General features: G+C 30.9%; 1 non-coding gene across 1 annotated transcript; it reads right to left on the bottom strand.

Moving 5' to 3' along the window:
- Positions 1 to 13,811: 13,811 nt before the first annotated feature.
- On the bottom strand, positions 13,812 to 13,884 carry Trnak-cuu (transfer RNA lysine (anticodon CUU)). Its single transcript has one exon. It is a non-coding gene; the product is annotated as a tRNA-Lys (tRNA).
- Positions 13,885 to 26,144: the final 12,260 nt, after the last annotated feature.

Raw genomic sequence — 26,144 nt, 5'->3', positions numbered from 1 at the left:
TATCATTAAACAGCTTAATACGAAGCTAGCTAAGTCTCCAGGAATGTACACTGAAAATCGTTCACATCTTCTTGCAAACAATCTGAAAAAAGCGTTTACAACAAGCACAGAGAAGCACAAAGCTAAGGCGACTGAAACTCAAGATTCAAAGATCAGCAAAAGATGCTTCACGGTCTGTACTTGAAGGTATGATATTAACAAAATAATCCCTCATCTGTTTTAGGAGTTTGCAATAGAGTTTTGGAATTACCATGCCAGTGATTTATGTGATTTTATTTCACAGCTGACACATTTTATAGCAACATTGGGCTTGATAACTATCCTTAGATATAACCATTGACCAGCCCGATCCTTTTTCAACCTCTAAACCCTTCTTAGTTTTTGACTTGTAGACAACAGGGTTTGGTGAGTATAGTATTTGATTAAATTAGAAAAATAAAATTAAACAAAAATATTAAAAAATTTTCTTTAGATTTCATATGATATATGATTGCGCCCATGAGAAAAGGGTGCTTATGACATTTTTTGCACATTTTTAGATTTTTACATAATTGAATTAAACACATCTTAAAGTTCTCAAATCTAAAATTTTATGGCTATACGCTTATTCTAAGTAGAGTTTTTTGCCCATTTACAGTGATGCTTTTTCATTAGGAAAATCGTGACGTCGTGTTTCACATACGCAACGTCAAAAATCATTACTGTGAATTAGTCGTTTAATAAACGTAAAATACAGCACTTTGTTATTAGTATCTTTTCACATTGCTGCCTATAGTTGTATGCTTGCATCTATGCTATTCATTTATTTCAGAAACAAATGTTTGTTGTTATTTCTACTGCCAACGCAGTTGTCTGCCAGTGAACAGTGATTACCCCCCCCCCCCCCAAAAAAAAAAAATAATGGCGGTTGTTTAGTTTCATTTTATTTGAGGATATCAACGAGAAACTAGTTAGTGGCGTATTCTATGTGAACATATTTCATTTACATAAACACTGTCTTTTCCATATAAACAATCAATAGCTAAAATATATTTGTAGCTTTTGTTCTTAAACAACATAAATTCTGCGATTTTCGTGACATTATTAAATATGTCATATTTTAGTAATGAACTTTGAAAACAATATCAGAAGTAACGTATTATACAATTTTGTTTAATCATGATCCATTGTACAACTTACTGATGCAATTATAGTAACAGCACTGAACTATTCTTTTGAAGTTTTCACCACGGTAACTAGACTTTAACCTGTATACTCACAGATAAACACAATAAGAAAAAAACCCCAATTAATTCTACCACTGCCGGGATCATGCCCTTTACACCACTCTTTCTGTTCAAAAGATTTTTTCCATTCGACTTTATGCAGAATTTATGGAAAAGAGCGCCCCTTCCCTGGATCGGATGATATTCACCCCCATCCAATATTGATAGATTTCACATAATTTAAAAAGGTATTTTTTTAGGGAATGTGGGATATTTTTACTTTCTGCTCGCTTCTAGACACATTTTTTCGAACTACTGTGATTGTTTTTCTACAATTGTTAAGCCCCCCACCCCCGCCTTTGCTTATTCACATTTCGGGCGTGCCCACACCTGAAAAATAACTTCCAGACACTTTTCATCTGTGTGTGATTATTAAACAGCAAATATGTAGGTTTAGTATCATAGAGAAAACATGCAGTATGCAGAGACTTATTCCGTGTTTTTAATGTAAATTTCACCATCGGTTCAAGATAACTCTCAACCGTCCATTACCCATAATCCAAAGCTTATGCATGCATATAAATACACCGTCAGTACGCTGTATTTAAGCTGTATAATAAGTCTTTATGTATCCTACATGTGCATATTCCAAAATCATTTGTAAATTTTACACACTTCATCAAAGTCGTAAATAATTAATGAATCCGCTCCATCGACTAAAATAAAAATGAAAATTCAGCCAAGGTTCGGACGGGATCGTGAAACCGTCTGATATTCTCAAGTTCTTCAGTAATGATTACCAGAAAATGAATATATATCGAGATTGGTCTTGACGATTACAAAGTTATTGATTAATTAATGATAATCGAATTAAAAAATAAGTTCCGTTAAGAAATATGAGGAAGGTTCAACGTTTATAATATTATACAGTTTTTCGATCATGATTTATCGGTATTAAAGCAGAAAATAGCGAGTCAATAATTTTATATATGGTAGTAAAAATATGAGCTGTAATTATGATGTCAAAAATGTTTAGTAATACATTATCACTAACCAATCATGTTTGGAAAAATATTCCTAACTCTTTCGACACCGTAGGTACTGGCACGATAACAGTTTCTCACCTTTTTAAGCATAATGCGTGCGACTTGAAGAATCTTGTATTTAAAAAACATGCTTGAACATAATTTACAATTTTGTTTATCGTCTAGTTTTTGTTTGTAACGTATATTTAGAAATCATGTCAATGTATAATTTGGAGGTAATAGTAATCACTCTTTCCTTTTATCTATTTGGTACTATTCCATGACCATTTTTGTTCTGGCTCTTTGTTTAAATATATAACTTAAAATAGGAAGTTTTAATTTTTTTTAAAGTATAAAGGTATGATAACATCATTTCTGAATCATAATCAGGAACCAACATCCAGATAGTGACTTTCTGCATATTTAAATTCACTCGTGTTCATTACATTGAATCGGACCACTAAAGATTTTGACTGTTTTTAAAACACCTTTAAAACACATACAACAGTATTAAAAACAAAATCGCCGATAGGGACATGATAGGAACATGAAATGGTGTTTTTATTAAGTTGTACATTGAGTTAACTTCTTTGTTTACAATCACATCAACCAAGTATGATTCCCTCTATTTCTAAAGAAATTTATTTGTAATTCATAGCTCTGTTGAAACTGACATGACTGAAATATACACGCTCCGTTTATCAATTGGTCGAAACATTAATCGTCCTAGCTAGGTAAAATCTGAACTGCACGAAAGAATCATGATGATGTCAGACCCAACCTCCCATTTAAGATGATTTACACTTTCCGTTTATTTAACGTATTGATGTACATTAAGAATGTTTAATTTTACCTACTCTTTACGAACAATTCATTAATCTGTTAAAATTGGGATGTAAATAGAAACAACAAAATACTTTCATTGATGATTCATACGGGTTATGACGGTAGCGATCATTGCAGAAAAAAATTGCATAAAGCGCTAGGGCGTGTTATGTTATTTGTATTTATTTATTTTTTTGCAATGTTGCCACCTTCATATCGTGCATAAATCACCAGAGAAAGCATTTATTTGTTTGATTTGGGCTTACTATACACAACCAGTTATGCCTCTCCAATTCATAAAAAAACCAGATATGAATCATAGCCCTATAGATATTGACAGAGCTGAAACCCTCACGATCCAGTTCTAAACATTAAATCGATCGGTCAAAAAAAAAATCATAGGCAGAGATAAAAAAATATATGCGGAAAAAGTGAGATTTAGTGCATTTTCAACAAATTCCCATGGTGCCTTCTAAAAATTTGATAACATTAAAAACTACATAGGAAATCGGGGCCGTTAATATATTTGTTTTTATCTAAAAACAATTGATATAGCAGTAAAATTTCATGCAAGATATTTCATCAAAATATATAGGCTAGAAATAATTAGACTCGGCCTCTTTAAGAATAAAAACAAAGAATTGTTGGGGTGTTTTTAAGGACATATCAGATTCATGTTGTACATGTAAATGCAGCGTTTTACTTAATATTAAGAATGTGTGAGGAAACACAAGCACTTGTTATCTAAACCTATGAGAAATTAAACAATACAAGTATTTACCGAATCGGTGAGATGTGTGCAGAACTGCAGGCTTTCATCTGTCTTATCTCTAGATAGATTTTTACTGTCTTCTTTCAGCTTGTTTAACCAGAATTGTTTCTACTAACTGCTTTTTTTAGTAATTTATTAGAAAAGGATTTAGGAATATAAGTTTAAAGTTAAAACAATACCGGCAACGGTACTTGCTGAATTAAGACGATTCAAGTACATAAATTATATATTTGTTAGGTTTATTTATTTATTATTTTTTTTTTATTTTTGCTTTCTTAATTTTCGCACTATTAGCGTAGATTCCTCTTTAAACGAGAGGAATTAATATCCGCGTAATATCGCGAGGAGCGCATCTCGCGAATTTTAAAATATCGCGAATATAAAATATTTACTGGACATATGTAACCTACATTAAACTATGATAAAAATTCGGCATTCGCGATTTTGTGTTCTCGCAATTTGATGAAAAACTGCTGAATCGCGGAATTGAGTACTCGCGTAAAATAAGGAATCAACAGTATATGCTCTGAAAAATGATTTCCTTTCTTTAAAATAAGATTATTTTTTTTTACTTGTGATGCAGATATGTTAATATCAATGCGCTATAAAAAAAAAAAAAAAAAAAAAGGTGAAGCAGACACACACAATTAAAAGCAAAATATTTCTGTAAAACTTCACCAAATCATAGCCAATTTGGAGCAATGAGCTAATATCGGACCCCCCCCCCCCCCCCGAAATACATGTAGTTAATCAAGTTCGTGTGCAAATAGAGTATAATAAGAGATTATTTAAAATAATGTGAAAACTAAATTTAGAAAAAGGTATAAAAACTATACGCGATGAAAATGACAGGTTATATATTTTACGTTTTTCAGACGACGTTATGACGTAACGCCATGTTTGTGACGTTATTTCTCTGTTTTGTCAAAAATGTCATAAGCACCCTTTTCTCATGGGCGCAATCATATGTATGTTTTGATTCTAGCAGGAACCTCAGATTTCACCTAAAATAGGTGCAATTTTTGGTAACAAGACTTTTAATCGTTACATAGACCAGAAGAAAAAATTAGCCTTGAAACAACAAAGGTCACTGGTATAACCTGTGCCGGAGGGATCATGAAAAAATGTGACTGTTGTTGAAAGTAGTGATCCTGGAGCAGGGCTCTAAGACTTCATAGATTTCATTAGTTTCTTTGAGAAAAAAGCAGTAGTTCTTGGCCGAATATACAGTCTAACGATATGTTTAACATATGTTGAACACACGTTCTGACACATATGTTCGCCATAAAAAACGAGCACCATATGTTAAACATATGTTCATTTAAGCATTGAATCATTATTTTTTGAAAGATATAGTCTCATAACTGCAGCGGTGTGTGCATACAAGTTGAGTAACGCGCGCTAGCGCGTTATGAAAATTTGTATGCACACACCGCTGCAGTTATGAGACTATATCTTTCAAAAAATAATGATTTAATGCTTATATTTACATTTTTTGAACTTCTTGCCTTGTCTGCAAATGTGATTTATAGGTAAAAATTTCTGTTTTATCCTAAGGGTAAGTTCAAATTAATGGAAAAGCCACTGTAACAGCCACAAGCGTGAACTCTGATTATCGATTGTGACGTTGCATTTTACAGCGTTCAACGTTTGTGACGTCATAATAAAACTCGTCATTTTAACCTTTGAGTACCTTGTGTGTGTTACGGTCTTATAACTGCAGTACCTTTTCACACACTTTACAAGCAAAAAATATTTGGAATGTAAATAATTATATACATATGTTCATCATATGTTTGACATAAATTTAACATATCTTTTTGATAACCATATGATTCCCATATGTTTATAAATATATGTTAGACGTATGTTAAACATATGTTAATTTCATTTTGTGTTTACTCATTTTCTCTATCCTTTGGTATTATTTACACAACATGTATCACATATGTCTTATTCATATTTAAAAATATGCCTTTAAATATTTCTCATTTTTTTAGTTCATTGTTGATACATATTCTCTTTTTAAATTACTATCTTCAACTGATTATCCTGTTTTCACAACACTGAATCTTTTGAAAATTGCATTAATTTTGCAGCTCCAATCATCTGATGAAAATAAAACAGAGATAAAAAAAAATGTAATTTTTATCCTTGCAAATATCATATAGACAAGTTTGTTATTCTCCTATGGTTCTCACTCACTGCAGCTTTAAATATTTCTGAAAAAGAAACGGAAAGAATGTAAAACTTTTTAGATGGTTTATAGATTTACAATTGCCTCAGTTGCTCCATTATTTAAAAAAGTTTGAAGAGTATCAGGATCAAGTTGCAAATACAACATGAGTTAAGATTTTTCATTCTGTTATTAAAGTTAATTTTGTTGAATACTTGCATCATTTGTGAGTTCTGAAGAGAGAGAGAGAGAGAGAGAGAGAGAGAGAGAGAGAGAGAGAGAGAGCGTTACCTTTAATGCATTAATCCTACTTTTTGTCCCACTTCTTTTAATATGCTGTTTATCATTTGACAAGTTAAGTCTAAACTTCTGTCTAAAATGTTAATACAAATGCAAATACAACCATCAGACCTTTTGTGTTATTTCTACAAAGTGAGGTTTTTAAAATCTTACAAAAAATCATTAGAACAAAGAAAATTTTATACTTAACATCAATCATTCAGTCAGATCCATATTTAAATTTAATTACCATAATTTGTATACAAATGTAGCGCAGGTATCTTTGAGCTCAAGAACAATATTTGATCCTGGATCATTCATCACTTCATTATCTTCAGACCACATCAAAGAAATCTTACAAGCCTCTGTACTACTACTACATCCATTTGTTAAAAAATATAATATACTGTCAAACAGTGTCACTCAATATTTGATATTTTAAAATGATTTACATATCTCCTTATCCATTTGAATGATCATAATATACACAAAATATAAAAATAATGTAAATAAAACCATTTATTTAATTTTCGACATATTTTATGTATAAAATGGTGCATATAAAAAAAAATTGAATAAATAATTAATTTTACTAGAATAACATTACGAGTTTAAAAAATATACATCATGCTGCAGTTTTGAAAGTGTAAGAAATGTGTATAATTATGTACTTACTTCTTTATAATCTCTGACACTGTGTCAATTGATGCCGTCTGTGATGTGTCCAGTAGTCACTGCATTCCTAAAGTAAAAACACTTTTTTAAATTAGCATGTAATAAAAATTTCACTATGAATATTTTTCAAACATATGTTCAACATACTGTGAACAATTCATATGTTTAACATATGTTCAACGTATGTTTAACATATGTTACTCGAAACATATGTTGAACATATTTTGCAAATCTACCTGTGTATAATTCAAATATTTTCGCCGGATTAGAATTTTCTTTCACAATATTTAACCAAAAATACGTTTTAGAAAACTCTGAAAAGGTAAAAATTTTAAAATCCCAGCGGGATTCGAACTCATGACTTATAGGTCCGTAGTCAACCCTCATGCCCTCTACACTAGGCTGAAAGATAACAATGGTGGGAAAGAAACTATTTATAAAATTAAACTTGATATTATTGTTTATTTCGATAAATATCCATACCACCTTGCATATAAATACTGAATTTTCCAATTATCAATTTAATCTATTCATTTAACATTTTTTTCAAAAGAGCAGTCCCCATACAATTCGCCTCGGTTGATATCAGCCAGTACCGGAATTACATGCTTCCAGATTTACTTTTTTGCGTACTGCGTCATCAAAAAGTGGTGTATAGAGCCACCGTAATTAAAAGATCATGCAAAAGATGTTCTAATAAATTGTACATCACTTTTCTAAAACAAACACTAAGTAAGTACAGAGCTTATAGACGCTAAGAAAAATCTGATATCAATCAAATGCACTCTTCTCAATCGTAAACTTAAGTAACCGCCGGGTCCATTTTATTATTTCGCACTGTATGATGAGGATAAGTTAAATCGTGTTGCGATCCCATTCCGTAAGATCTATATAAGATAATATCTAATTTCAGACGCGGTGAAAAGAATAAGAAAAACTGGGAATTAGATTTCGTACCAGGTATATGCGTACTGGAATAGCGCTTGGTAAAACGGGACGCTTTTGGTCCATTCTTTACAATATTTTTATCTAATATATTAAAATATTTTTAATCTAACTAACTAAAAGTCAGTTTCATACAGCACAAAAAAGGTAGAAATTCAATTATTATGTTTATTATAATAAATTATAAACATGAACGTAATAATGACCAAGCTCGGTTCCTTTATTTTTCTGTTGAAATCAGGTATCCAGAAAAGGAGTTGTAGTGGCCCTGGATATTTCGGTCGTGTGCAAGACGTTTTACCCAGACCCTATCTCCCTTATCCATTGCCAGTACCACAATTCTTGAAGTAGCTTCCCAAGGTGTAATAGCCGATGAGACAGGTAACACACTCTGACCGTTTTTTATGATTCCGACAGTTATATGATACGTATTTGTTGCCATTACTGAACAACTAAAAACGTAAAGCCCTTTTGTAGGTGCCACAAAGTGTCCACACCATTTGTCATAGCCGTTTCCCGAGTTTGTAAGAACATTGTCATATTTTATTGCTTCATCGTTGACCAATTGAGTATCCTTGCTTAAAACCGCGGTGAAGCCTATAGCCGGATTGGTTAAACCTAAAATAATATAACGTCTAATTTTAATACTTTCTTAAATTTTAAAAAAGGAGAAATGATGAGTATGAGATATATGTACTAGTTATTGATATTTTTAGTCAAGAAAGAAAGAAAGAAAGAGGGAGAAAGAGAGAAAGGCACACACACACAGAGAGAAAAGTTTACCTTGTTGGATAACTGTCGATACAGTTACTAAGGTTGCAATGACGTTTGCTCTATTCATGCTTTTAAATATTTATCTGTGGCAATTCAATCTGCAATTAACACAAAAATAAAATTTCATTGATATCTAAGTAAACATGATAACATGTACATAGATATAAAACAAGAAAACATAAATAGCAATTTTTGACCGCCCAAAACTTTCGAAAAACTTGACATTGTTTGTTAAGTTATAAATAATAAAGAAAAATTTTTTACTCATTCCAGTATGAATTGTCTGATCAAAATCTGATCCACATATTTTTTTACAAATATATCTAAAACTGTTTAAACGTCATTACCCTCTCTAACATTTTTTCCCATATGATAATAATAAACATTCATAATTCATATACTAATATTGAAATATTTTAGCGGAATATTTAACGGAATAGTCCACGAAATAGTTATGTAAAAACTGGAATGAGTTAGTATTAAAATAAGCCCGGTATAAAATTGCTGTCTTAATTATTTTTATAAAAGAGATAAATAGCAAAACAGAGATTACAATGAATCAAATTTTATGGGTTTTTTTTTAAAATAAGCAACTGCGTAAGCAAAGAAAACGTTACCTTATGCTGCCTATCCTTGATTTTCAATGCATTGGTGCAATTCTGGCTGTTATATATACAGCCTTCCTCTGTGCAACACCTGGTGTACAACATACTTATGACCATATTGCATGTATTCATTATCAGCTCGAACTACATGTAAAAAACAGTGCAATTCAAAAAAAATTACACAGGAAAAGCTATATAAGTTTCTAGATTTAAAACTAAGTCTTGTTTTAGCAATTTGCTCATTCTTTCTTTTACTGGTATCTTTAACTTTTTGCCTAAACGACTCTCCAAAGAGTAGTTATCCACTTTTTCGGGACCAATGTCTTAAATAGATTTTTCTTTTTCTTTTTTGCAAACTTGATAAAAACATGCGATTTATTATAAACACTGTCCCGGAAAATTATGCCAGTGCGAAGGTGACATTTTTGCACCGGTACAGGATTCAGTTTCGTATAACTCCGTATAGACCAAAAGATAGACTTTTTTCTAGAGAGTATATAATCATAGTTGTTCTTAGTGTGTTTCACCTGTCATATGAGATATTTACCTTTCGAAATTAATATCCCATAGCGGAAAAAATAATTTATATAGGATATGTTATTATCCTACTGAAATTATTAAAAATTTTCTAAAAGCCTTATATAGAAGTATATTTACTATAGTTTTTCCTGTATTCCATTTACACAGGAAGTTTTCCAACAGGAAATACAAAATCCTACGGCAGTGTTGTTCAAATCATATCGGCATATAAATTCCTACAGGAAGTTCTTTTATTCTGGTAGGGAATTCCAAATATTCTTTATGAAAATTGCTTTTCGGATGAAAAAATATTTTTCTTTAGGTAAAAAGGTAAATAGCTCACCTGACCGGTGCATATATCTTAACCAGAAAGGTTGTTTATAAACTCCTTAAGCAACACGCTGTCACATGATATATTTGAATTTTTCGACACATGCAGCTTATCCGGGTGCAAATATGCTACCTTGGCACTGGCATAATAATCAGACATATAATCATTAATATATGCTGGATTCGTACCTTTTATTTAAGGTATAGACGTCAATTTCATACAAATTAACAGAGTCCTTTTTTTATTTGATACGATGTAAATGGTTGTTACAAAGTTTGGCTAGATATAAACGAAACCTTGGCCTAGCATTGTACATATCATCATTAATAACCGTCAATATAGAAAAAATACATTTGAAATTTTCAGCTCAAATGTTACAGTGCAGCGTTAAACAAGATCAGTCGATTGGAAGAAGTATTTAATGTAAAGTCAACTTTTCTGCAAATGATAATTCCAATTTCAAAACTTGTTTTCAATGAAAATTTTCACTTGTTTGTCGTCGTTTATTGGACATTTCAAAACTGAATTAATTTTACAAATGCGTGCATTAATCTCTTTCATCTTGAAAGACACTGATAATGAAGACAGTTAACGTGCTGATGTGAAAATATGTTTTTTTAATACAAGAGATATTTTTGAGCTAATATTTTACTTACATTTGTTGAAACAACGGTGTCTTGGTGACAAGTTGTATTTGTTTATTATTTTTTTTAATTTATTTATTTATTTATTTATTTATTTTTTGCTGGGTTTTTTTCGTACTTAATTTTAAGTTTCTTTAACAATCTCTAAAACTTACACTTTTAAAAAGGTGTAACATACCCATATTATTTTGTGGCTTTGAGTCATCGTTTTGTCTTTTTACATAACTCTTCTTTTAAAGGAGAACAAAAACATTCTAAAATGGCCACGATTAACACCTCCCTTATAGTTTGAATTTAATAGATTCAAGTGTGAAATAGTTTGTACGTCAATTCCCAGGATGTTTGTTATTTTTTTAAACCTTTATATTAGTTTTTCAATTAAAGCTCATGTAAACTGGCTGCAACAAATTAAATCCGTTTTTGTGCGAAAGAGGAATTATTATTTTACATACATAAACTATATGAGTATTTGGAGCATGCACTGATTTTCTTTCTGTAATTTGTCAATAGCTTGAGATAAATTAAATGCATTGGTCTGATGTCTATAATGACGTCTTTAATATGTAACTTATTGTAAATTGTATTCCATAGTATTTGAAACAAACGTATTTGCCTTTACTATACAAAGATAGCTCCAGAGACGATAAGAAAGTGCATCCTCAATCACAAAAAATGCTTAAGGGCTATCAAATGTCACAACATGCTGGAGTACAATTATTTTTTTTACTCATTGACAAATGACCAAATTTATAATTTTTGGCACCTGGAACTATGGTACAAACAATCCAAGATTCCTACGACTCTCCCCCTCCTCTCCTGGTTAAATGAATTGAAGATGTTTGCAAATATCAAATAATAATAATTATAGTAAGTATAACAGTCAGAAGTCATTGATTAAGGTATATATACTAAAACACTGAAGCTTAAAATAAAATTTTAAAATCTAAATTGATTTGACAACACTGATGTTTGTAAATCAAGCATCTTTTAAATTGAATAAGGTGGAGTATGTTCATAAGATCCATAAATTAAATTTTTGTCGATAAGATAATTCATAACTTTACTACTTTTATATGTCGGATCTGATTTTCTTTCCACAGAGAGGTGGGTAGAAATTATTTTGAAACGTAAAGAATAAAAAAAAAACAGTACTGTTTGAGAGATGATACGAAAGCCTATATTATATTTAGGAATGATTCAAACACTCGTTACTTGTAGCTATCAGATCAATACATTGTGTCTGCCTCCAGCTGACATCGAAGTGTTATAAACTGATACCAGTCATTAGCGTCAGGTTACATAAACACGGACAAAAAATGTTTCATTTTTTACCAACACTGTTAAGGGCAGCTTTGTTCATATAGAAATAGAACTGTAGTCTAAACGTCAAAAGTAGAGTGTTTAACACACTGCTTTTTTAGGTATTAAATCTATGAAACAACATTCTGAGATTTGTAAGGCTAGGTCAGATTGTGTTAAGAAGTAAATATAAAATGTCATTTTCATTCACTATTATAAGGTAATGTTTTTGTACATTTTTGACATAATGTTTAAACTATTAGACTCAATAAATAAAAAAAAATATAGCTAAGTCTTATACAAGGATTTTCTTTAAATTCAAATTTCACATACAATTTTGTAGTTTTTTTTCTCAAAATTGGTGTCGAATAAACAGAAAACATTAGCAATATTAAGTCATTAACAAACTCATTACATATATTGGGTGCCAAAAAAGTGTAGAAGAACTCAAACGTATAATAAAAACAGGTAACTGAAGGAAAATTTAACGTAATATCTTGCTTTACAACAGCTTACATGTATCATATTTGAAATTATCACATGTGTTCAAAGTTCGTTCTTTTAAGGTAGAACATCAGAGTAATATTAATCTAATGCATCCTGAGGTATATGTGAGGTGCATTGCATAAAACATATCATTTCTTTTAGTATGTTTTATCTTTGGCAACATTACGTGATTGCGTGTATTTTTACTATCAGGTGTTCGTACTTATAATAGAATTAAATTACTCAGCTTTAAAAAAGCCCAGCTGTCAATATATATAGAATTCAATTTTGAAATTATACAGAAATTTTAGAATATGCATATGAACATTGATGTAAACGCTGTCAATATATATAGAATGCAATTTTGAAATTATACAGAAATTTTAGAATATGCATATGAACATCCATGTAAACGTGGGTTTTTTTTGCAGCAGTTAAAGTTGCAGGTAGTTGATAGCACAACGTGTGCTCCCCCCATGACTCTAATGACCAAATATATGTTTACTGAAAACATTTTTATATGTATGATTGCATCACCAGCAAAATATATCAGAGAATTTTTTTATTATGATAAAGTTGTCTGATAAACGCTCTACGTCACATTTACATGTAATGAGAAATTGATTAGACATATACATTTGTGTATGTGGCGTTTTAAAAATTCGATCGATAAGAATTAAAAGTTTGATAACCGACTTCACAAGAATACAAATCATTACTAGGGCATATATATATATATATATATATATATATATATATATATATATATATATATATATATATATATATATATATATATATATATATATATTTATTTATTTATTTATATATATATATATATATATATTTATATATATATATATGTGTGTGTGTGTTTTAAAAGAAGTTGGTATTGTGGATTCTATCAACTTTTGTCTCGTCTTAAAACATATTTAGTACTGTAAATATATATCCAGAATATAACTTTACAGATAATCTTTTATGCCTAGACAAATAGAAAAGGTATCATTTTTATAAGTTATTAATATAAAGTATTTATCAGCAGAAAAACAGAAAGTTAAAACGGCAACAAAACCCATTTTTTGATTTTATTATAAACAATACAGAAAATTTTATTTAGCTATGAGCAAAAAAAAAATCTATCTGTAAACAATGAAACCATGTTTAAAAGATTACTCTTTTACAATTATTAAAATGAGGGTTTACTGTATCATTTTATGGTATAGTATTTGATTTTAAAAAATATGTTTACGCCCAACGTGGGGCTCGAACCCACGACCCCGAGATTAAGAGTCTCGTGCTCTACCGACTGAGCTAGCCGGGCTTATGTTATACCATAAATGGCATTGGCAGGTTCGGCTCACCTGTACCTTTGGCTTAATTAAAGAAGGGTAGTGTGCAAGTAAATCATACCCTGAACGGCCGTAACATCGATATCATTTGTTTATTAAGAAAATGATTAACTCTATCCAATTGAATTTGTTTCCGATATCAAAATGAAAATAAGATTTACTCTGCCTAAAATGTCAAACATATTTTCCCCACCGGGATATTTCAAATTATTGAATCATATCCCATAAAAATTATTTTTAAAAATTCTAAATGAAGAATATTTTTGGAATATATTACTCGTAGTAATATGATTTTAATTACATCAAGAATTCGAAAAAAAATCCTTTTATGAATATTAAGATCCTTTTATAGCATAAGATACCCACAAACCGCTTTCATATGAGGACCATAACCCTTAGTAATATGTTATAGAGACTCATGTTGGCATTTAAAGTTTAATCTTTAGGTATATACCCTAATCTGAGACTGTTCTGACTGTTACCTCAAGCTCTCTCTTTTAACTTTTGCAAACATCATAAATGGGCGGGGGTGTGGGGGCGAGAGTAAAAAATATCAGATCATCTATATTCCTAGCCCCACGGGACAGAAGTTAACGCTTCGTAACGAATCATTAACGCTTGATTGATAGAGACCTGCATGAGATTTAATGGTCAATCTTTTAAAATATTCAGTTTCATTTAAATTGCACATGCACATACAATGCACAGGATATTAAAGTAGATAATTTGATTTAATATGGCAAATTGAAAAGAAAGCTTTTCTGTTAGTGATGTTAAAATCACAAACAACGAGCGTCCAACAGCAGTAGTTTGCTTCTGTGTCTAAAGTGCCTTTCAAAAATAAATGCTCACTATATAGACATACTTGTCACTCCCCCCCCCCCCCCCCCCCCCGCCATCCATTATGAAAATTCTCAACTCCTGAATTTCACTATTTAGATAGAGGACATCATCGACATAATAATAACAATGCACTTATTTATCACCAACAACAGTGAAAGTAATGAAGAAACTATTTTTAAGTTAAAAAAAATTTCACTATGTTGCCATATTGACTATTGACCCTATCGAAAGCGCCTGAACCTCTGATCATGGGGCACAAATTTTACAATTTTGGTTTATTGGATCTTTCATACAGTACATAACTTCATTACTAGTAAGTCAAAGTGCATTTATTGTAATTCATTGAATTTGTTTATTTTGATACCGAAGTTGGAAATCATCCGCTAGTAATGAAGATTATCCAATAATTTTAAAAAAGATTTTGATTTGAATTGAACATATCTTATTGACTATAGCGTTGTCAAAAGGATTGAACACAACTTCATAAACTAAGGTAGCCCTTTTCTTGTTACATAATTTTGACTAATTTGCAATTTCAACCACACGCTATGCATAATTATTGAAATTATTGAAATTAAGAAGACATTTGCAAACTTGGACAATATTTGATGAACTTTAAAAGGTATTAAAAGCTTGGGAAAAAATCAAATTTAACAAAGCTGCAGATTTATAATGAAATGCTAGTATGTCGTTTTCTTTGCCATGTGTGTATACCAGTTAATATACGAATACATAATGATTGAAAGATAATGATATACATGTACATGTAACAGGGGAACACAAACGTGTTCTACAAACAGCTAAGGAAATAAAGTATCCCTTTTGGATTGTATTTAAAATTAATTTCAGACGAACACTTTTTTTAAACTGATAAATTAATACCATTACTTGTTTTACAATGGCAAATATATGTACACATGTATTATAATTTATTTAAATAATATAACAGTAAATTTCCCAAGTAAGCATCGTGATTTGAAAGAGCCTTGAAGCATACGACAGGATTGGACAAACCTAAAGTCATATCACGTCTACAATATTACAACTACAAAGATATCATTTACTGAAAAAAACAACAACAATCCACTGATGATAATGAAAAAAAAAGTCTTTTGTTATAGAACTTTAATTGTTTTATTATTTTTGACTTTACTTTTGAATAAATGGCCATTACAATTTTGTGAAAAATTAAAACTTAAACCTTAATTCTACACTTAATTTTAATTATGAATTTAAACTTCATACAGTTTAAGAATGGAAGTGACACTGGGTAGATTCAGAAGACGAAGCTTTCAGATACATTTTGTTAACATTCCAAATTTTATCAATGACTTTTCAAATCCCTATCAGATTTAAAGCTTTTCAAAATCCATGTACATTCTTATCGAATAGGATCTTTTGTTTTGTTTTGGAGTTTTTATTCAGCGTTCACTTACTTGAGCAAGTGTAACGAATTGAGCTTTCCCTTGTATTCATATTATATGGATTTTGAGAAATTTAACATTACAAATTACATTATAAACCAAATACAAATGGAACTCTCTAAGGTCACAGACAAGTATTCCTTTTAAAGGAATGATCGGCAATAATGATATATTGAACCAATCAACATGATCAGTTTAATGTAAAATAATTAAAAGGTACTGTATTTTTACAAAATATTTTGAATCTGTACACCATAATTTCATCATTATAAACCGTCAACAAACTTAATTTCGAAATAAATTTGGGGAAAGCCGTTCGTAAACTCCTTGTCTAGTTTTATATTTTTTTTTCGTAATTATTAAATGTTAATGTATCTTCTTCTTCTTTAGAATACTGAGTAGGGCTCTTCAAAGAGCATTAACACGTATAGAAAGAATGAGATGTATTAAAATAATTCAATGCCACTGAAAAACATTGAATGCCATCATAACTTGCTATTGAGGTCGCATTATAACGTAACCCTTGTTTATAAATCAAGCCGTCTTCCTATCTTCTATTATGCAACATCGAGGCATTACTGAATGAATCTTTCAATCGAAATTCTTACGCGTGAGACAAAATGTGCAATCTTGAATTAAAAGGTCGAACTGTATTTTATGTATGTTTGCATCTCTTAAGGTAAATGACTTTAAATAAAACTGAGTAAAATGTTACATAACTACTAAACCAAACTTCAAGTTTTTATAAGAACTACTTATGCGTGTGTGCGCACGTGGAAGCATTTGCCGGATGCCTCATATGGACACAATAGTGATCGGCTGAAGCCGATCACAAATATTTTCAGGTTGCCGTTAAAAAAATTATAAAACTGAGAAGTTAGCAGCAGTTCTTTACTGCCAAAAACTTCAGATAATGTGTGCATCAGATAAACTAAAAATGTTTACCAATTCGGGTAGAGATATTTCTAATAAAAATCTAATCAATTAAAAAAATACTATTATAACTAGATTAACATACATCATTCTTCTTCATAATTATATTTAATAATAAAGTGTCAGGTAGTATTTAAGTTAAAATAAAATATATGTCTAGTGGGATGTTTCATGAAATTGTTAATATGTAAAAACTACTTGAGATTAAAACGAAACGAGCATTAGATATATGGAAGTTTTTTCACATTTCTTATTAAAGGAAAAAAAAACGAATGAAGAATTATGTAAGGATCATCATTAATCATTCATCAAAACTAAGCCAAACAGTAAAGAAATAAACAAAGAATTTTGTAAACCACCAGGAAATAATAAACTAAAACATAAGCTTAACGTGTCTATTCTTGTTGTAAAAAACTTTGGTTAAATATTGGTTGTTATAAAGGTTGTTCCTTTACATAAAAATTGGTGCGTCATATGCGTAAGGCGACGTTTTAAATTTATAGCATATGCTTATTAAAATGATTAAGTAATGAATCAAATATGACTAGCAACATTGTAACTGGATATTTGAATGTAATGAAAATATATTACAATGGAAAGAAGCAAGAAATGTTCTATTATCTCAACCAGATCTCTTGAATTCATTATTAGGCGTACTAAGGATAGTTGATAGAGAACACATTGCTGTCATGGCAAACCTAGAGCAGATATTTTATTGTTTTTTTTTTTGTTTTTTTTTTGGGGGGGGGGGGGGGGGTTGTTAGTTATGCCAGCTCATCGAAAATGTCTCGGTCCTTTTGCCATACGGACAATAATGTGAATTAACCCGTTATTGTAGGTTTGTTTTTGGTGACAACCCTTCACATGCAATTGCAACATACGGAATGCGAAGGACTGTGAAAGACACTTAACACACGTATAGAACAGATGTGACCCAATGCAATTAAAATAAAACTTTTAGAAATTATAGCCATACTAAAATATCTGGACTGTAAAATTCATTTAATCAATATTGCACTATGTGTTAAGAAATAAAAATGTCTGGAAAATCTTCACTATTTGAGAGATTACAATTTTGAATCGATGAGTGTTTAAACAACGTTACAGGTGGGTACTAGATCAATATACATTGATTTACCACAACCTGATGGAAGAGTGTTATGAATTGTTACCAATCATTAGGATTTGGTAACTAATGAAATCATATTTTAATAGAGTGTACCCCATTTTTCTTGATCGGTTAGGTTTTGCTAAAATAGACTTTTTTTTTACATTAACGACGCTTTAACATCAAATCATGGCAGGGAATAAATCCTGATTTCTCCTTTGAATATGGGGCGTTTCCGCCCGCGACAGGGGCTGATTTTTATGAGATGAGAAGCAATATATAAGGCGATTGACTATCCCAGTTTTTGAATTTTGTTTCGTTTCGTATTATTTCGATGCGTTTTTGCACGACCAGATAAAATCTTTTTATGTTTCGGAAAAAGTCAAACGCCGGAAAGAGTTATATCTGGGGAGTATGGTGGGTGTGGCAAGACGGTGACCTTTTCCAACTTGAATTACTTCACAACGTCTCAGTAATATCGACTTGAAACACTTTTGCTTTTCGGCACCGGAATGTTTAATAAGGCTATACCATTACATTAAAAGATTAAACAACAAAACCCTCCTTTGAGTTCATAGTTCTTTTTTGCATCTACAGTCCATCTACCGTGTTTAGTTAGTCATTTTTTGTTTTCAATTTGTTCTTACTGATTTGAAATACTACATTATAAACCTATGTTTCGTCACAAGCAATTATAGTATTTACAAACAGTTTGGATTGAACTCAAGAAACATTTTTAGCAATGCTCCATATGATAGCAGTTTGTACTCGTGTACGTTTTTGGTCATTTATCTATATGCGAAATCTATCTATCTGGCAAATATATTTCTTACATTTGATATGCAAACAGCTTTGGCAATACCGCAAATTGTGTATCTGATATCACTTTCAAATATTTTTTTAGACCTTTGGAGTCTTTTACTTTGCCTTTTACTGTCACAAGTTAGATGGTGCTGTATCTTAGAGAGACTTTGTGAAATTTATTTCTCCATGTACGAACTGCCACATGAGACACCTTATAAAATCCAAACATTAAGCTTCCCCTTATTTAATGAAAATCTTTTTTAACCGAATGACAAAGTTATGTGCTATAATTTTTTATAATAAGAATGATAAGTTAAATCGTATTGCGATACTATTATGTAAGAACTATTTAGGAATAGATCTTACTTCAAACGCGGTGAAAAGAATAAGAAAAATTGGAAATTAGATTTCGAACCAGGCATATGCGTACTTGATTAGTGCACGGTAAATCGGGATGCTTTTGATCCATTCTTTACAATATTTTTATCAATATTATCTAAAAACTTACAAAATAAAGTCAGATTCATACAGAAAAATACGTAGACATTGAATCAGTCTTTTTATTTTAATAAATACATATGTGAACATAACCAATCTCAGTTCCTTTATTTTTCTATTGAAATAAGGTATCCTGAAAAGGAGTTGTAGTTGGCCATAATATTACGGTCATGTGCAAGACGTCTTACCCAGACCCTATCTCCTTTATCCATTGACAGTATCACAATTCTTGAACTACTTTCCCAACCTCTTTGAGATGCAACTCCCAAAATAGTCTTTCCGTTTTTTATTATTCCGACAGTTATGTGATTCGGATTCGTGGCCATTACTGAACAACTAAAAACATAAACCCCTTTTCTAGGTACCACAAAGTGTCCACACCATTTGTCATAGCCGTTTCCCAAGTTTGTAAGAACATTGTCATATTTTATTGCATCGTCGTTGCCCAAGTGAGTATTGGTGCTTAAAACCGCACTGAAGGCTATGGCCGGATCAGATAAACCTAAAATAATATAACGTCTAATTTGTACGGAAAAGTTTTCGTAAGAAGTAATCATGAGTATGAAATATTATTGATCTTTTCAGTTAAATCAGAGAAAGAGAGAGAGAGAGAGAGAGAGAGAGAGAGAGAGAGAGAGAGAGAGAGAGAGAGAGAGACAGAGAGAGAGAGAGAGAGAGAGAGAGAGAGAGAGAGAGAGAGAGAGAGAGAGTATTTTACCTTGTTGAATAACTGCCGATACAATTACTAAGGTTGCAATGACGTTCACTCTATTCATGCTTTTAAAAAATTTAAACTGTAACACAAAAATTAAAAAAAGCATTTATATCTTAGTAAACAAAATAATATGTACATACTAGATATAAAAAAAAAATTAAGAGCATTTCTTGACCTCCAAAAGCTTAAAAACTCTTTTCATTAACATATCTGAAATTTGGTAAACGTTTTTTTCTCATGTCTAATGATTTTTACATGAAATATTGAAAATAATAAATATTAATATTCTACATGTATATATACTATATTCATATACTAATCTTAAAATATCTATTAATAAGTGGAATATCCAGCAGAATAGTCAATGAAATAGTTATGTAAAAACTAGAATAAGTTCGGATGAAAATAAATCCGGCATAAATTTTTTTATTTTTATTATTTTGTTTTTGGGCGTAAAAGACATAGATAAGCAAAACAGAGATTACAATGAATTCGATTTTATATTTAAAAAAAAAATTATTAAATGCGTATAGAAATGATGCATTACCTTATCCTGTCTATCCTTGATTCTAAATGCATTGATGCTATGCTTGTTATTAAATATATAGCTTTTTCTGTGCAACATATGGTGCATGATATACTTATGACCATGTTGCATGTATTTATAATTAACTTGAACTACATGTTAACTACAACAACAATGCAATGTAAAAAAAAAACACGATAAAACAAACATTAATGTGTAAAAAGAGAACTTGATACGAAAACAACTGGATTTGCCTTAAATTCATAAATAATGTTTGTTGTAAAATGTTCAGAGAGAAACTGGGAGAGAGAGGGGGTGAGGAGAGGAGGGCGAGCAAAATTATTTATTTTCTTTAAAAGCATGGCCCAATTAAACATTTCCGAAAATGACACTTCAATTGTTTTTCTTTTCTCCGATAATGATTTGAGAAAAATTAAAATGCAGAAAACGCATGGATATGATGTTTGTGAAATTCGTTGCCTCTTGGTTAATGGTTCATGTAAGCGTATTTGGAGAATTTATGAATTTTTTCTACTTCCACACCAAGAAAGATAAACTGAGTGCATGTTGTTGGTGTATATGAAGCCTGTTACAATTGTAAAATTAGATTCTATGCTGTACATTTTGTCATTACATGCCAGTAAACCAAGACTAGATGTTCAGGCGTTTTGGTAGGCCAAAATGAACAGCATTGTTTTGATGTTTATAATGACGTTTTTTTAAATACTGATTTTGTACCGTATTGTAAGAAGTAGTCCATAGTGTTTGAAGTAAATCTCTTTGTCTTCCCTACACATTGATAGCTTTAAAAAGGATAAAGTGCAACTTCAATCACAAAAAAGCGTCAGAACTATTAAAGTTCACTACATTTTCGGGTATAATTTTCATTTTACTCATTGACAAATGACCACAAAAGCCTCTGGGTCTCTTTTTACCAAAATTTTACAATTTTTGGCACCTGGAACTATGATACAGATCGACAATCTGAGATTCCTATGACGCTTGCCCCCTCACTCCCTGATTTAATGAATTGAGGATGTTTGCAAATATCAAATAATAATAGTACGTTTAACAGGCAGAGTAGTCATTAATTAGGGTATATATCAAACAACAAAGCTTATAATAAGAATTTAAAAATTCAAATTGATAAGACAACACTGATGTTTTGTTTTAATCAAGCATCCGTTAAATTAAATAAGGCGGCCCATGTTAATAAGATCCATGGATTAGTTTTCTGTAGAGAAAAAAATAAAATATAACATTACTATATAATATACAATATAAAATTGTATTTTGTCGGTTCTGATTTCCTTTCTACAAGAATTTTTATAAAGTGTAAAGAAAAAAAACATTACTTTTTGACAGATGATACGAAAACCTATATTGAGGAATGAATCAAACATCTCGTTTCTCGCTACAGATCAATACAGTGTGTCTGCCTCCAGCTGACGTGTTATAAACTGATACCAGTCATTAGTATCAGGTTACAAATGCACTGTAAAGTGCAGGTTTGTTCATATAGAAATGTAGTCTAAAAAACAAAAGTAAAATTTTTAACCAGAGTGCAATTTTAGATAATAAATCTATGATACAACATTCCCAGGTCTGGACGGGTAGGTTAGAATATGTTAGGAAGTAAATAATACGGTGTCATTTTCATTAAATAGCATAACGATCTTTTTTAACATTTTTAACATAATGTTTAAACTATTAGAAACAATAAATAAAAATATATATTTAAGGTGGTATGGGACATCGGTCAATATTTATGTTGATTACAGTTCATTATAATTGATAGACTTTCACCGGTTTAGACATTTCATATTTAAAATATTAAACCAAAATATAACTTCTAAAAATATTTGGAGAGGTAAAAATTGTAAATCCCCCAGCTGGATTCGAACTCATGACTTGCATATTCGTAGTAAACACGCTAAACCACTGCGCTACTCTGATAGGTGACACAATTGGTAAAGAAACTACTTATTATAACTTCACTTGGTTTTTTGTTTCTTTCGATAATCAATACGTCACAACATGGAAATGTCCCATATCATTTTAACTCTAATTCAAGATTTTCTTTTTTTCATATTTCTCATAAAATGTTGTAGTTTTTCTTTCCAAAATTGATGCCAAATAAACAGAAAGTGTAAGCAATATTCAGTCATTAACAAACCAATTACACATATTGGATGCCAAAATAGTGTAGAAAAACCTCAACGTGTAATATTAACAGCTAAGAAAAATTTAACGTAAAATCTTGGTTTACAGTAGCTCACATGTACTATTAACATATTTGAAATCATAACATGTGTTCAAATTTTGAGGTTTTAAGTTAGAACATCAAAAGATTAATCATCCAATTTCCTTAACTACTACATCTTGATACGTGTGTGTGTTGTGTGGTTGCATTGTAATAAACATATTATTCTTTTTAGTATTTTTTTTTCTTTGGCTACATGACGTGATAATTTTTACCCATCATATGTTCGTACGTACTAGCATTAAATTACTCAGCTTTAAACAAGCCCATCTGTCAATATATATGCAGGATTCAATTTTGCAATTATTTGTAAATTCAAGAGCATGTATATGAATATCTGATGTAAACGTGTTTATTGCAGCAGGACGATAGTTGATAGCACAACTTGTGTTCCATCAACTGCTGTCTGATGACCAAATATCTGTTTACTGGAAAAAAAATCACATGACTGTTTAATTGCATGACCAGTAAAATATATCTTAGAAAGATTGCTTTTATGATAAAGCAGTCCGATAAACGCACAGTCACATTTAATAAGAAATTATATGAGGAATCGATAAGAATATACATATCTGTTTATGGCGTTTTAAAAATTCGATAAGGATTAGTATTGTGTTGAACTAATTGACAAGAATACAAGTGATTGTGTCGGTGAGACCAAATTCGTGCTAGTACAGATTCTCAAAGTTAAGTGCCGAAATATTAACTGTGGCATTACTAATGATGTAGCAATAGACTCCAAACATGTTACAGGCCGAGGAGGTAAAGCCTGGGGTGTTAATTCCAAATTACCCGCAGGTGAACATTATTTCTTTTGAGATATGTAAATAATTGAAAATAAACAATCAATTTTATAGTAAATGAACTCTTACATTGCTTATAAACATTTTCTGCAGAATAATAACTTTGGATTGTATGATAGACTCAGATTCTTCTTAATTTAAAAAATGAGAAAAATATCTTCCAGTATGATAAATGGAAGTTTTGAAGAATCCGATGTCAACTCTCTTTTGGCCAACTGAATTATCCGGGTACATTATGTATGTCAAAAAGAGGTTAAGTAAAGAGCAAGAGAAATAGGGACCACGTTTGACAAAATGGCAGATGATTTTTTGTCGCGAATACCCCCAGGAAGAATCTAAATTTTAACTGTTATTAATATTATTCTTGTTATCCAATTCAGTATATTTACATATGAACAGTTTTTAATCCCTTTATAAATATTACAAATTTTGTTTTTAAAAATGTACCATTACAATTAACCATTCTTCCATAGGAGTGATATCAATATATTAGTAATTTTTGATGCTCACAATAGCCTCACAGGTACATAAATTATATCTCAGTTTAGGACAGATGGTAGGCATTTATAATTACATATAAGAATACAATTTTTCTAAACGTTTTTTTTTAATCGCTGGCAAGACATAAGAAAAACAGTAACAGTTTAACTGAAGCCTGGAAGTTTGATCAAATGACTGAAGTTTGTCTTCAAGGATATTCTTCCGTAATCGGCGTGAAGGCCAACAAAATGTATTGGGTACTCTGTCAAAAGTAAAAGATGCCAAATTCGCTCCTCCGCTCAAAAGAAAAGTGTATACCAATCGTTACATCAGACCAGAAGTAAAAATTAGCCTTGAAGCAACAAAGGTCACTGATATAACTTGCGTCGGAGTGATCACGATTGCTCTAAAGAAAAAGTGTGTACCTAAGAACATGCATTTAAATTAAATTGGACAGGATTAGATGAGGTGATGGAGCCAGCTATGGCATATGAAATGTTGCAAAACATTTTAGATCAAGATGAAAGGGTATATACATTGTACATTGATAATGATGAAAAACAGGTTGAATACCTGAAGTTGTTTGTTTGTTTCTGTTGTTTTTGTTGTTTGATTTGACTTCTATATTTTTTTTGCCTTTGTCCAACATTCACAGTTTTCACTAGAATATCTTCGAAAGGAATTCAAATCAATGTACATGTTTTGTACCATATGGCACTGATACGGGAAAGTTAAATATTAACAATGATACAATGTTTATGAAAAATTACCCAATTATTTTGACTTTACAGTTCTTTTCAGGTAAAGACATTAGTTATGGACAAAGACTCCACCACCATAGCTAATATGCGAGATACTGTGAACCCTGATATTTCAAAACAGTCCGACAGCAACCATACAAAGAAGGGTTTCGCCAGGATTCTTGTCAATCTGAGTACTTCACATAAAGTTCTAAAAAATCTGAAAGTTAGAGCACACATACAAAGATGGTTAACATATTGTATGAAACAAGCCAGAGGATGTGCTGATCATCTATCTTGTGACTTACTGAAAATGAAAATCGTCCCTCACTTGTATGGTAAGTACATAATAAGTAGTAACAAGCATTCCGAGAGTATTGCATAAGCAATACACGCCCCCTACTGGTTTGTATTATTCTATGAAAGCTTTGAATCATGCGTCTATTTCAAAACTATTATAAACGAGATGTTATGCTTTAATCAGAAATAAAAGAACAGAAGAAATTCAAACTTCATAGTTGATATCAAAATTAAATTTAAAAATTGGTAAAATAATACTCTTTATCTTATCTCCTGTAATTTCGCCAAGTCCATTAAGTATTTGCGAGGAGAAATTTATGACAACAATGCACTATTATGCAGAATATCATTTCTTATCGTCTTCTGTACCCCGAATCAACAGACCAACCCAATAACAAACCCGATTGTAATAATACAAAAAAACCTGTGGATTAAATTCACAACACAATGCTTGACACTATTTTACATACCTGTTTTGTTTGTTAGAAACAATAAAAGGAATTGTACAAGTAATTAACGATATCATTACTGACAACATATCGTTTTACTAACAGCGTGCCAGTTTGCTTGTCGGGCCGTGCTAAAATGTTGTATGCCGGTTATTATATTACTCACCGATTGGTTGTTCGACTTCATTGATGTGAATGCTAATTTGCATATCAAACACAGAACCCAGAAACGCACTGACCAATGACATTACATGATGTTTTGGTAGTAATTATCACCACGTGGACAGTCCAAAGCTTGTTTATTAAATTTATTTCTTTACGTTTTTAACTTCGTTAATATCCGATA

This window comes from Magallana gigas, chromosome 4 (assembly GCF_963853765.1).
Source record: "Magallana gigas chromosome 4, xbMagGiga1.1, whole genome shotgun sequence".
Lineage (NCBI taxonomy): Eukaryota > Metazoa > Mollusca > Bivalvia > Ostreida > Ostreidae > Magallana > Magallana gigas.
The sequence above is the reverse complement of the archived record's forward strand: the minus strand, read 5'-3'. Positions and strand labels throughout refer to the sequence as shown.